Consider the following 14,376-nt stretch of genomic DNA (forward strand, 5'->3'; position numbering starts at 1 on the left):
TAATGCTAATAATAAGATTAAAAGTATATGGATTATTTTCAAATGGAACAATATATAAGATACCATAACAATTAAACTAAATGACAATGTTGTGACTGATAATTCACAAATTGGAAGTACTTTTAGCAGCCACTTTGTAAATATAGTAGCAAAAACAAAGTTACATTGTTCCGTTGAAGAAGCAATTGAATCTATTAAAAACGACTTTCCACAAAACGTCAAGCAAATAGATGTAGCACCATCACCTTTCACTGATATTAATAGAATTATAAAAAATTCTAAAACACAAAAACGTATATGATGTTGATTGAATTTCAAACAGAATTCTGAAAGGTTGTTCCAATTTAATAAATAATGTCCTTAGTGATATGTGTAATGCTTCGTTGGCACAGGGAATTTTTCCAGACAGGTTAAAATATGCAATTGTTAAACCTCTTCATAAGAAAGTTGACAAGAAAGTCTTAAACAATTATTGTCCAATTTCTTTACTGACATCTTTTTCCTATATATTCGAAAAGTTATACACTCAACACTAGTGTCACACCTCAGTAGAGGAGGAGGATATTAGTGTTTTAACGTCCCGTCGACAATGAGGTCATTAGAGACGGAGCACAAGCTCGGGTGAGGGAAGGATGGGGAAGGAAATCGGCCGTGCCCTTTCAAAGGAACCATCCCGGCATTTGCCTGAAGCGATTTAGGGAAATCACGGAAAACCTAAATCAGGATGGCCGGAGACGGGATTGAATCGTCGACCTCCCGAATGCGAGTCCAGTGTGCTAACCACTGCGCCACCTCGCTCGGTACACCTCAGTAGAAACAGTTTACTTAGTATATCACAGTTTGGATTCCAGAAAGGTTGCTCGACTGAGAAATCTGCTTATACGTTCACTCATCAAACAGAACAACCATTAAATACGCCAGATCTTTTCAGGGCTGTTGAATATGAAGATCGTGGTACACTCTCAGCAAGACTTACGTTGTTTGGATCTGATCGCTTTACACACAGCTTCTTAGAATCGTACTTAACAATCAGAATGCAAAACCTTGTTCTGAATAATTCAAACAGCGTTGGAAGGTGAGAAAATTTTAGATTTTAATGACAAAACACCAAGACAGTTCCACAGTGATCAGTTTTGGGGCCAGTTCTGTTCCTTACATATGTGAATGAATTTCCACTTAACATTCAACAAGCAGAATTGGTACTTTTTGCAGATGATATTAGTGTTGTAATAAATCCCATTAGATTGTTAATTATATTTTTCAAAGAATTATTAAACAACTCTCTGAAAATAGACTCTCGCTAAATTGTGAGAAACACGCTTTTATAAATTATGTACAACAAATACAGTAATACCTACAACTGATCTAACAGATAAACAGTAGTCAGTGAATAGGGTACAATTCTTCAAGTATTCGGGTTTACTTGAGGTGGAACAAGCACATTACTGAGTTTCTCAACCAATAAGTTCAGTTACTTTTGCTCTTCGTATAATTGTTAGTCTTGGAAACAAACGAATCAAACTGTTGTCATATTTCCAAACAATAACGTCTTATAGAATAATTGTCTGGGTTGACTCATCGCTACAGCCCGAATTTCTATGTAAGTGCATATTGCAAGCATCTTTGCATGTATTGCCTATTTGGGGATATATGTATATTTCGAAGATATTTTTCGATAAGTAGAATCATTTTTTTATGATGCAACTTGACCAAAAGATGGGATCGATTGTTAGTACGCATTCTGAGACATCAAGGGATCACCAGTTTAGTATTGGAGGGAAGTGTGTGTGGGGGGGGGGGGGGGGGGGGCTGTAAAAGTCGTAGAGGGAGACCAAGAGTTGAATACAGTAAGCAGATTCAAAAGGATGTAGGTTACAATAAATATTCGAAGATGAATAGGGTCGCGCAGGACAGAGTAGTATGGAGAGCTGCTTCGATCCAGTATTCTGATTGAAGACCATTACAGAAACAGCATTAAACATTTACCACACATACTATATCATTTCCTGGATTCAGAGCATATATTACAAAGACCTGCACTGTAGCACTTCTGACTGATGACTTTCCATATTAATGATGCAAAAAGTCCGGAATGTACGCGAAAGCAGGAACGTTAAGTGTACTTTCCCCTGCTTTCTCATCAGTTTAACATTAATTCCCGCCCATGACATTGGCAACAGCAGGGAGACGTCCCCTCCATCTAGAATTTTTTGAAAGTAGAGAGTTCAGAAATATGCTGTTTCGGGGAATGTAAGTGTTGCCATTGCTGCACCATAACTCTGATTCGGGCAGCTTGTTACTTGCTTACTTGTGTTGCTTCATTTGGATATAATTTGTGGGTTCTTCTTGTAACTTTGATTTCGTAAGCTGCCCAGATGTTGCGCTTAGCCTTTTTAAATTTATTGGCTTTCGGTTTCTGCCCATACAGCCATCCAAACAGTGCAGTTTCAGTTACGACGATACGAACGTCCCGAGTGGAGAAAATAACCGACCCAACCGGGAATCGAAACCTAACCCCTTCGGTTAGCACTCTGCGGCGCTGACCGCGCAGCTGCCGAGGTGGACCAATTGCGTGTACTTTGTACAGTCCTCCACACCTTTTGGTACCTCGCCACTGTGTTGGCGTCATTCTGTAACTTGACTTGTGTAGACCTTTGCTCACTGTTAGTTTCATTGTGGTTTATGCCAGTCATTAAGGCAAGTAAAAATCTCAGTCTCAATTTAGATTTCAAGACCCTTTAACTTGTCCTGGTTAGACGACGCATTAAAAATAAAAACAAGCTGTTGTATACTCAACTAGTTCACTTCCCTGTGTCGGCGTTGTACTTAGAGGCAAACAATAACGAAAATTTATTCATTGTTTTGTGAAAGCAACGAGCATTGCACTCGTTAATATAGCATTAGTACGACTTAATTTTACTAAATGAAATTAGTAATAACCTTCAGGTGAAAACTGGTGACTGTGAAGTAGCGAAATTAAGGAATTCTGCCGCATTGTAAGTAAAATAACGTATGACGGACGAAGCATAGGAGGACACAAAAATCAGACTAGCACGTGGAAAAGGGCATTCCTTGTCGAAAGAAGTTTACTAGTATCAAACATCGGCAGCAACCTTAGATAACAATATCAGAGAATGTATGTCTGGAGCACAGCATTGTATGGAGAGAATCATGCACAGTGAGAAAAGCGCAAAAGAAGACAGTCGCAGCATATGAGTTGTGGTGTTATACGAGGTGCATTCAAGTTCTAAGGCCTCAGATTTTTTTTCTCCAGACTGGAAAGAGATAGAAACATGCGCATTGTTTTAAAATGAGGCCGCGTTCATTGTCAATACGTCCCAGAGATGGCAGCACCATACGGCAGATGGAATTTTACCGCCAGCGGCGAGAATGAGAACTGTTTTAAATACTTAAAATGGCGACGTTTTCCTTACTTGAGCAGCATGCAATCATTCGTTTTCTGAATTTGCGTGGTGTGAAACCAATTGAAATTCATCAACAGTTGAAAGAGACATGTGGTGATGGAGTTATGCATGTGTTGAAAGTGCGTTTGTGGGTGTGACAGTTTAATGAAGGCAGAACATCGTGTGACAACAAACCGAAACAACCTCAGGCTCGCACAAGCCGGTCTGACGACGTGATCGAGAAAGTGGAGAGAATTGTTTTGGGGGATCGCCAAATGACTGTCGAACAGATCGCCTCCAGAGTTGGCATTTCTGTGGGTTCTGTGCACACAATCGTGCATGACGACCTGAAAATGCGAAAAGTGTCATCCAGGTGGGTGCCACGAATGCTGACAGACGACCACAGGGCTGCCCGTGTGGCATGTTGCCAAGCAATGTTGACGCGCAACGACAGCATGAATGGGACTTTCTTTTCGTCGGTTGTGACAATGGATGAGACGTGGATGCCATTTTTCAATCCAGAAACAAACCGCCATTCAGCTCAAAGGAAGCACACAGATTCACCGCCACCAAAAAAATGTCGGGTAACCCCCAGTGCTAAAAAATTATGGTGTCCATGTTCTGGGACAGCGAGGGCGTAATCCTTACCCATTGCGTTCCAAAGGGCACTACGGTAACAGGTGCATATTACGAAAATGTTTTGAAGAACAAATTCCTTCCTGCACTGCAACAAAAACGTCCGGGAAGGGCTGCGCATGTGCTGTTTCACCAAGACAACGCACCCGCACATCGAGCTAACGTTACGCAACAGTTTCTTCGTGATAACAACTTTGAAGTGATTCCTCATGCTCCCTACTCACCTGACCTGGCTCCTAGTGACTTCTGGCTTTTTCCAACAATGAAAGACACTCTCCGTGGCCGCACATTCACCAGCCGTGCTGCTATTGCATCTGCGATTTTCCAGTGGTCAAAACAGACTCCTAAAGAAGCCTTCGCCGCTGCCATGGAATCAAAGCGTCAGCTTTGTGAAAAATGTGTACGTCTGCAGGGCGATTACGTCGAGAAGTAACGCCAGTTTCATCGATTTCGGGTGAGTAGTTAATTAGAAAAAAAATCGGAGGCCTTAGAACTTGAATGCACCTCGTAGAAGTAGAGGATCGAGTGGAGACACCTCTGCGTGAATTCAGGATAGCTGCTGGGAATCTGTGAAGCGTCAAAGGCGCTAGCAAAACATTATTAGAGTCCAGTTATTTATTCACAGCGTTTACGTGTCGACGTTCTTTCCCACCAGCCTCGACTGTTGCACGTTCAACTGCGTGTCGGATTCTGGCTGACGCCCGTCGAGTCAGCTGAGCGTTCGCTCGCCCAGGAGAAGATGTCAGCCGGCGAGCAGGCGCGGCTCCAGCCCAGAGCGAAGCGGTTCTCGCTGCTGGAGCATACTCGGTCCCACTCCGAATTCTACAGTGACCCTTGAAGACCCTTCCGCGATGTGCCTGGTATCGGTACTGGAGTGGTCAGTTGACCTCCTCCCAACCCCTGGTCGCCTGAGTGCTGAACAGGAACTTGGTGCCCCTAGAGGCCCTGTTGCTGGTTTCCGCGTTCAAGTCTGGTACTGGCAGCACTCTGCGATGTGGTATTGTCGGAAAACAAAAACAGTCAGTTTCTTCATCAGTGGATGGTTGGCGGCGAGCAGCAGGAAGTTCATCAGGTGAAGACCATCACCTTGAGTACATCTTCAGCTAGTTCATAGACTGTGCGGGAGCCGGCCGTTGTGGCCGAGCGGTTCTAGGCGCTACAGTCTGGAACCGCGCGACCGCTGCGGTCGCAGGTTCGAATCCTGCCTCGGGCATGGATGTGTGTAATGTCCTTAGGTTAGTTAGGTTTAAGTAGTTCTAAGTTCTAGGGGAATGATGACCTCAGATGTTAAGTCCCATAGTGCTCAGAGCCATTTGAACCACTTTGACTGTTCTGGACGATCTAGGACGTATATTAACTACATTGTCGTGATTGTCTATTTGCGAGTATAACACCACAACTCTGTGGATGATCATACATTTTCCACGTGTTTTACGAAGTTTTTTTTTATTAGTCGTGCTGAATATTATTCTTGTAAATATGTTGTCAAGTTACAAATGCTATTTGTTATTTAAGAAACAGAATACGCATGGAATGTTAACATTTTGTAAGTAGACACGATGACCTAGTCAGGGAAAAGCTATTGTCAAAGAGTATAATAAATTGTAAATGCATTATCGTTTGGTGCGAGCGCGCCAAAAAAGTAGCAGTTGGAAGTCGCGAAGAGACTGCTATTGTCGTTGGTTGTGTGTAGTCGCCCGTGTGACTATGCAAAAGTGAGGCGATAAGAAGTCTGTTTCCGAAGTGCGGAGCAGTGAAAACTGAAATGGTTGTTTTGGCCGATGTTTAACACGGGCAAGCTATGTGTATGGCATTTATTGGGCACAGTACAAATGCAGCAAGAGTAATACACATAACATCAAGAGTACCGTGGGCCCTAGTCATTGGCTGTGGTATAGCAAGAAGATCGACTTGTGCCATATTTTACCGCTAAATGAAGCCGCTCCACAAACTAACGGCATCATGAAATCAATTAAGATACAGACTTTTTATAACTAGAAATGTAATAGGCTGTCCTGCGTAGCTGGAATTTTATTGCTTAAATAACATTGTTTTCGTGCATATTGTCACGTAAATAATTTTCGTAAGCAGTTATCCAAGTAGTGTCCACCCCATATCTTTGTACCAACCAAGATAATCGGAAAACGAACTGAAAATGAAGTGAACATTAACTTATTAGATTATTATGACATAATTTTTCCAACTTTGGACAATTGCATAATAATGAAGTCTTTGGCTGCAGTATGAATAATATCAGACATAGAATGATGTAAAAACCAGTATTAATCCATTTATTAAAAAAAAGAGTAACTTTCATAACAAAAAATTCGTAATAAAACTTCAGGTAAATTGGACACTGAATTCCACTGTCAAAGCACAGTTTCTAATTTGTAGCTTGTGACATAATTTATAACTTTTATTTCAAAGAAACATCAGAGTAACTGCTAGATAAATCATAGTCCTTACCAATGAGTAAATTCAAACAATATTTCTGCTTGCTAAAACTACGACAGTCAGTACTACCGTGACTAACGTAACAAAAAGTTTCTGTCCACAGCCAGTAAACAATCTTACTTTAATTGATCTTTGAAAATTAATATAATATGTTGTATGTGTTTGCTATTTGATTATTATCTGACTAATGTGACATGTGTGGTGTGCAGTACTTGAAAGTGTGCGTCAGGTACTGTTCCTACGTCATGACGCCAATAACTGTTCTTACGTAAGATGGCTTACAAGTATAAAGACCAGTTTCAATTTAATCATTCTTGTGCCGGTGAGGAACTGGCAACCGTTGGTTATTTTCATTAATGACACACTTTGAAAACCTTTTTCTCAAATTTTTCACTAACTACTATTAATTAAAAATTAATTTATGTAATAAAAATATTAAAGTTAAACGAACTTTGTTTCTAATCGTCATTGCTAAAGTACTGAGCACTGACGATTTGGTTATAATCTACTTCTCTCGGTTTTACATTACTCTTCAGACTAGATGCCTTTTTCCCACAGATTAGGGACTTTAGGTACACGGTCATATAGAAAAGCCTAATTAGCCGGTGAGGTAGGAGGGTTATAAGTGCTATTACTGTGAATGCCATCGATCCCAAAGGTCAACTCTTGACGAGAGCTGCAGTATTCACAGGGAGCTAGCCTGAGACTATGACACAAGGCTCAGTTCGTGATGACTGTGTGCGCCCTTCTTGTTCTGCTATATTCACTTAACACGTTTTTAACTGCTGTGTCGGTCCCTCGCTCTGTGGTCTTACGGAAGACATAAAGTCTCTTGCAACATGTCTCACGAGCTAATGAATATGTTTGTCTCGCTTCCTTTGGTTTTCTGTCGCAGTCTTACTTCTGCTGAATGCGTATCCTCATTCGGTAGACGGTGTCATCAATCTGACCCACTTGCGACATACTGGCTCAATCGCTGCTTCTGCCTCTGTCTCTAGCATGATTTGAACTTGCCGGTCGCAATGTGAATGAGTTTTAATAAAATGTTTCTAATTTCTATCCCTTACTTTTCCGTGCTGGAAGAGAAGGATGTTGAAAATCAGGTGAACAGATCAGATAAGCAATGTGGGAGCTCTCTGCTGAATCGTCGTGGAAATTGAGGGAACTCTAGAGCGTAAAAACTGCAGGGGAAGACAGAGATTGGAATGTATGCGACAAATAATTGAGGACGTATAGTGTAAGTCCTGCTTTGAGATGAAGAGGTTGGCTCAGAAGAGGAACTCGTGGCGGACCGCAGCTTACAAGTTAGGTGACTGGTGACAAAAAATAATTTAAAAAAATTAAGGTAGGTGTATGTAACTAACGTGTAGTATAAGAGCAACTGTTTGATTTCGTTGCATTGTGTCTTTAAATCACTTAAAGTTTCAGTCCTGGTCATGTTGTACAGTTAGATCATGGGATCAGCTTTCATTGCGACAGACCTGTGTTTTCCATAATTACTACTGTTGATGTGGTTTTTCATCAAATGTTTGAGCTTAGCGGATACAGGGCGCCTAAGGGGTTACGCAAAGAGTTCTCGTCCGAATGTTCATAGCCAAACGAAGATTGTGAAATGGACAAATAACGTATGAAACCCACGACCGTGAGCTGTAGTTTCGCAAAAACAGGTTTAAACGCTTAAGAGTAATCAGGGTAATTAAGAAAAATATCGTTAGTGACTTAAGCGAAAATTTTTGTTCGAATTTTCATATTCAAATGAAGAGCGGTAAATGGAAAAATGGGTACCAAAACAACCAGCGTAAACCCTACTTTCCAAAAAAATATTTAATGACTTCAAACTAATAAGGATAATTAATAAATCCTTAATTTGCGATTTGAGGGCAAATTACGCAATGGATTTTTGACCGAATTTTTATAGCCAAACAAAGATTGTGAAATGCACAAATGGAACATGAGGTCTGCTTTGGCAACAACAGGTGTAAATGCTTGAAAGTAATCGAGAAAATTAAGAACTGAATTATTGATTTGAGAGAAAATTTAAATATTTCACGAACAATTACTGCTAGCTATGTAAATAAAGTGTCAAACAGTTCATCTCTTCAAGGCATAACAATTCTTTGGAAAAAATGTTACGTTGGTGTGACAATTAACTGCAATTTTTTTTTCTTCCAAAAATGTTACAAGTTTTGTGAAATGATTTGTCTAAAAGTAAGGAACAAAATAAATTAAAGAAGTATTTGGCATGCCTTTGACTGATGGTCGAAATGTTTTACAGGAAATGAGAAGTCGACTGAGAATTTGAAGTTCAGTGTTTAACTTAGAATCTTAGACTATTAAGGAATACAAGGGGATTATACACTGAAGAGCCAAATAAACTGGTACACTTGCCTAATATCATGTAGGGCCCATTCGGGCACTCAGAACTGCAGCAACACGACATGGCATGGACTCGCCTAATTTATGAAGTAGAGCTGCAGGGAAGTGACACCATGATTCCTTCAGGGCTGTCCATAAATCCGTAAGAGTACAAAGGAGTGGAGAGGCATCCCAGATATGCTCAGTAATGTTCATGTCTGGGGACTCTTGTGTCCATCGGACGTGTTTAAACTCTGAAGAGTGTTCCTTGAGACACTCTGTAGCAATTCTGGACATGTGGGGTGATACATTGTCCTACTGGAATTGCCCAAGTGCGTCGCAATGCACAATGGACATGAATGGATGCAGGTGATCAGACAGGATGCTTACATATGTGTGATCTGTCAGAGTCGCTTCTAGACGCATCAGGGGCCCCACATCACTCCAACTGCACACGCCCCACACCATTACAGAGCTTCCACCAGCTTCAACAGTCCCCTGCTGACATTCAGGGTCTATAAATTCATGAGGTTGTCTCCATACTCGTACACGTCCATCCGCTTCATACAATTTGAAACGACACTCGTTCGACCAGGCGTGAATTATAACCCCACATTCAAACTCACTTAAATATTGATAACCTGCCACTGTAGCACCAGTAACCGATCTAACAACTCCACCAGACACGTGTTGTCTTATATAAGCATTGCCATAGTGCTGTATTCTGCCTGCTTACATATCTCTATATTTGAATGTGCATGCCTATGCCAGTTTCTTTGGCACTTAAGAGTATGAATGTGTGATGTCTGTTCCTTCAGACATGTCCAAAAGAACCGGCCGCTGTGACCGAGCAGTTCTAGGCGCTTCAATCCAGAACCACGCCGCTGCTACGGTCTCAGGTTCGAATCCTGCCTCTGGCACATATGTGTGTAATATTCTTAGGTTAGTTAGGTTTAAGTAGTTCTAAGTTCTAGGGGTCTGATGACCTCAGATGTCAAGTCCCATAGTGCTAAGAGCCGTTTGAACCACTTTTCCGAAAGAACAGACACCACGCAGGATCCGTAACTGTGAATCACCAGTGATTGGAAAATGTATGCCAGACTGGGTCTGGAACCCTGTGTCTCCTTCTTACTAGACAGATGCCTTAATCACTGTGGCACCCGACCACAGTGTTTACCGCAAATGCGCGCTCTGTCTCGGCTGACTCTCACTCCCACCTGGCGCCGCCTGTTCACAGTTCCCATCTACATGGTCCATGCACGCCAAATTTCGATTCCCGCTGGAGCTCGAACGCAAATGTACATTCACAGTGAAGCTTGTGGATTCATTGCCCATTAGGTGAATCGATTATATGAAAGCGTGGTATCTGTTCTTCCAGACAACATTCAGTACCGATCCTCATTTACGTTCAACCTCCAGTGGGAATCTAAAATTAGAGAACGTGGAGGATAGGTGGCGCTGGTTGGGAGTGTGAGTCGGCTAGGGATCGTGGAATAAACACTGTGTCCAGGTGGCACATTGGTTAATCTACTGCCTAATAAGCAGGAGATCCCAGATTCGAGTCCCAGTGCAGAGCACATTTTCACTCTTCGCCACTGTTTCCACACAAAGCCCCAATGCAGATGATATTAGTTATTTCCCTTTCCTTTCCTTTCTCCCACTCTCCATCCAATTCACACAAGTAGTAGAGGGTATTTGTTTGGTGGATTATGTAGTCAATGGAGCAGAGTAAGGCAACATGGGCATCAGTGGGTATCTTACTGCAGGTTGCCTACATCAGGGGCAAGTACGCATTCAGGGGCAAACCTATTGTTCCGTTTTGATTGGCAGGTCCTTAACCTGCTGTTCTCCTAAGAGAATTAAAACCCCCTGGAGATAATCCACCCTTTTGATTGACAGGTCCTTAACCTATTGATCACCTACCCCTCGCCACCTATTCCTCCTCCACCTCCTCCTTCCCCATCTCTCAGAGAACCCACCCTCATCGATACAACCACACTTTTGACATCAATTTGATTAATTAATTAAATCTATCAGTTAATTAAATCCACACACAATGACTAAATCGTTTAAACAATATTCCATACTGCAATCGGTTTCCTACCAACTGCAAAATTCTTTACAGAAATAAATAAGCTATATTCTATACACGGCCTTGTTTCCTATCAATTGTATAAATAAACAATATTCCACACACTACAATCGATTTCCCTCCAAATGACCACACAACTGAATCTTTTTGCCGCCAATTTCCGGGAGGGAGAGGGGATGGGAAGGTTGGGGGGTTCCTTAGAGAGTAGTTTTAATTAACTGATCGATTTAATTAATTAGTCAATCAAACTGATATCAAAAGTGTGCTTGCATCAGTGAGGGGGTTCCCTGAGGGATGGGGGAGGAGGAGGTGGCGGTGGAGGAGGAGGAGGGGGAAGGGGTGGGGGAACAATAGGTTAAGGATCTGTCAGTCGAGAGGGTGGATTTTCCCCAGGGGTCCTTATTCCTCTTAGCAGAACAATAAGTTAAGGACCTGTTAATCAAAAGAGAACAAAACGTTTGCCCCTGAATAGGTACTTTTCCCTGATGTATGCAACCTGTACTAACAAAACGCGCTGATGCCCCTGTTGCTCTACTACTTGCAGTCTCATTTGCTGCACATGATTTCGAGAATCATTCAATTGGTTCTCTAATGTGTTACATTTCTTACTTTTAGACAAATCATTGAACGAAAGATTTGACCTTCTTTTTCCAAAGAAAAAAAATTATCCGTCATTCACAGAACGCAGAGCCCCAGCTGTACCGATGGAGTGGCAGTACCGTGTACTTCACTGTGGCCATAAAAAGTGTACGGCTATCGTCACACAGCTGGCCGCGGGCAAATAAATACAGTGTTTGGCAAATAGCGGTCGGCCGGCGTGACGTGTGTGCGCGGCCAGAGATTGGCGGCGCCGCTATCTGCGCCCCCCGCCGCGGCCGCAGCCCGCCTCCCGCGCCGCGCCTCCGCCTGGCTGAGCGGCCAATGGCTCAGAAGAACCGCCCGGCCGCCGCGCCGCGCCGAGCCGCGCCGCTGCCGTCTGATTTACGACGCCTGCAGCCGCACACCGCGGCACGGCACGCCACGCCACAGCGCCGCCGGCTCAGCTGCGGACGCGGAGCGCTCGCCGCGCGTCGATAGCGCCGACAGTACTCTGAGCTGACAAAAGTCACGGCACACCGATACGTACACGTGCAGATGGCGGTAGCATCGCGTACACAAGCTACACTACTGGCCATCAAAATTGCTACACCACGAAGATGACGTGCGACAGACGCGAAATATAACCGACAGGAAGAAGATGCTGTGATATGCAAACGATTAGCTTTTCAGAGCATTCCCACAAGGTTGGCGCCGGTGGCGACACCTACAACGTGCTGACATGAGGAAAGTTTCCAACCGATTTCTCATACACAAACAGCAGTTGACCGGCGTTGCCTGGTGAAACGTTGTTGTCATGCCTCGTGTAAGGAGGAGAAATGCATACCACCACGTTTCCGACTTTGATAAAGGTTGGATTGTAGTCTATCGCGATTGCGGATTATCGCATAGCGACATTGCTGCTCTCGTTGGTCGAGATCCAATGACTGTTACCAGAATATGGAATCGGTGGGTTCAGGGTGGTAATACGAAACGCCGTGCAGGATCCCAGTGGCTTCGAATCACTAGCAGTCGAGATGACAGGCATCTTATCCGCATGGCTGTAACGGATCGTGCAGCCACGTCTCGATCCCTGAGTCAGCAGATGGGGACGTTTGCAAGACAACAACGATCTGCACGAACAGTTCGACGACGTTAGCAGCAGCATGGACTATCAGCTCGGAGACCACGGCTGCAGTTACCCTCGATGCTGCATCACAGACAGGAGTGCGTGCGATGGTCTACTCAACGACGAACCTGGGTGCACAAATGGCAAAACGTCATTTTTTCGGAAGAATCCACACTGGACTCGCATTCGGGAGGACGACGGTTCAATCCCGTCTCTGGCCATCCTGATTTAGGTTTTCTGTGATTTCCCTAAATTGCTTCAGGCAAATGCCGGGATGGTTCCTTTGCAAGGGCACGGCCAATTTCCTTCCCCATCCTTCCCTCACCCGAGCTTGCGCTCTGTCTCTAATGACCTCGTTGTCGACGGGACGTTAAACACTAATCTCCTCCTCCTCCTCGGATGAATCCAGGTTCTGTTTACAGCATCATCATGGTCACATCCATCTTTGGCGACATCGCGGTGAACGCACATTGGAAGCGTGTATTCGTCATCGCCATACTGGCGTGATGGTATGGGGTATGGGGTATGGGGTGCCACTTGTTACACGTCTCGGTCACCTCTTGTTCGCATTGACGGCACTCTGAACAGCGGTCGTTACATTTCAGATGTGTTGCGACCCGTAGCTCTTCCATTCATTCGATCCCTGCGAAACCCTACATTTAGCAGGATAATGTACGACTGCATGTTGCAGGTCCTGTACAGGCCTTTCTGCATACAGAAAATGTTCGACTGCTGCCCTGGCCAGCACATTCTCCAGATCTATCACCAATTGAAAACGTCTGGTCAATGATGCCCGAGCAACTGGCTCGTCACAATACTGTGGTATCGTGTTGAAGCTGCATGGGCAGCTGTACCTGTACACGCCATCCAAGCTCTGTTTGACTCATTGCCCAGGCGTATCCACACCGTTATTACGGCGAGAGGTGGTTGTTCTGGGTACTGATTTCTCAGGATCTATGCACCAAAATTGCGTATAATGTAATCGCATGTCAGTTCTAGTATAATATATTTGTCCAATGAGTACCTGTTTATCATCTGCATTTCTTCTTGGTGTAGCAATTTTAATGGCCAGTAGTGTATAATGAGAGCAGTGGATTGGCAGAGCTACCATTTGTACTCGGGTGATTCATGTTAAACGCATTCAGAGGTGATTGTGGCCGCCTGACGTTAGTTACCAGTGTTTGAACGCGGAATCGTAGTTGAAGCTAGACGCATGGAGCATTCGTTATGGAATTCAGAATTCCAAGAACAACAGTGTCAAAAGTGTGGCGAGAATATCAGATTTCAGGCATTACCTCTCGCCAAGGACAACACAGTGGCTGGCGGTCTTCACTTAGGGGGAGCCGGAGGTGCCTATGCTGCCCATGTTAAAATCACTAACTTTGAGGAACATTTATGATTAAACTACCAAATAGAAAAATTTGAATTTTTTTTTTACATATAGAGTGGTTTAGTATTGCAGTTATGACAGAGGGATTTTGGTGTATCTTTTCTAGTTTCCTTCCAATTATTTTTTTTATTAATGACCCACATTTTTTTACAAATAATTGCTTTATAATTAAACTGAAATGAAACTACTGAACATATTGCCAAATGGCTGTGTTACAATGTAAGTTTGACCACAAGGAGTGCTGTATAAAAATTTCATCTCTCTAGCTTGAGAGGATCTTGAGAAAATGTTCCTTATATTCGAAAAACTCTAATTTATGGGAAATGGCTATCAAAGTTTC

The sequence above is a fragment of the Schistocerca serialis genome, chromosome 7 (assembly GCF_023864345.2).
Source record: "Schistocerca serialis cubense isolate TAMUIC-IGC-003099 chromosome 7, iqSchSeri2.2, whole genome shotgun sequence".
Taxonomy (NCBI): Eukaryota; Metazoa; Arthropoda; class Insecta; order Orthoptera; family Acrididae; genus Schistocerca; species Schistocerca serialis.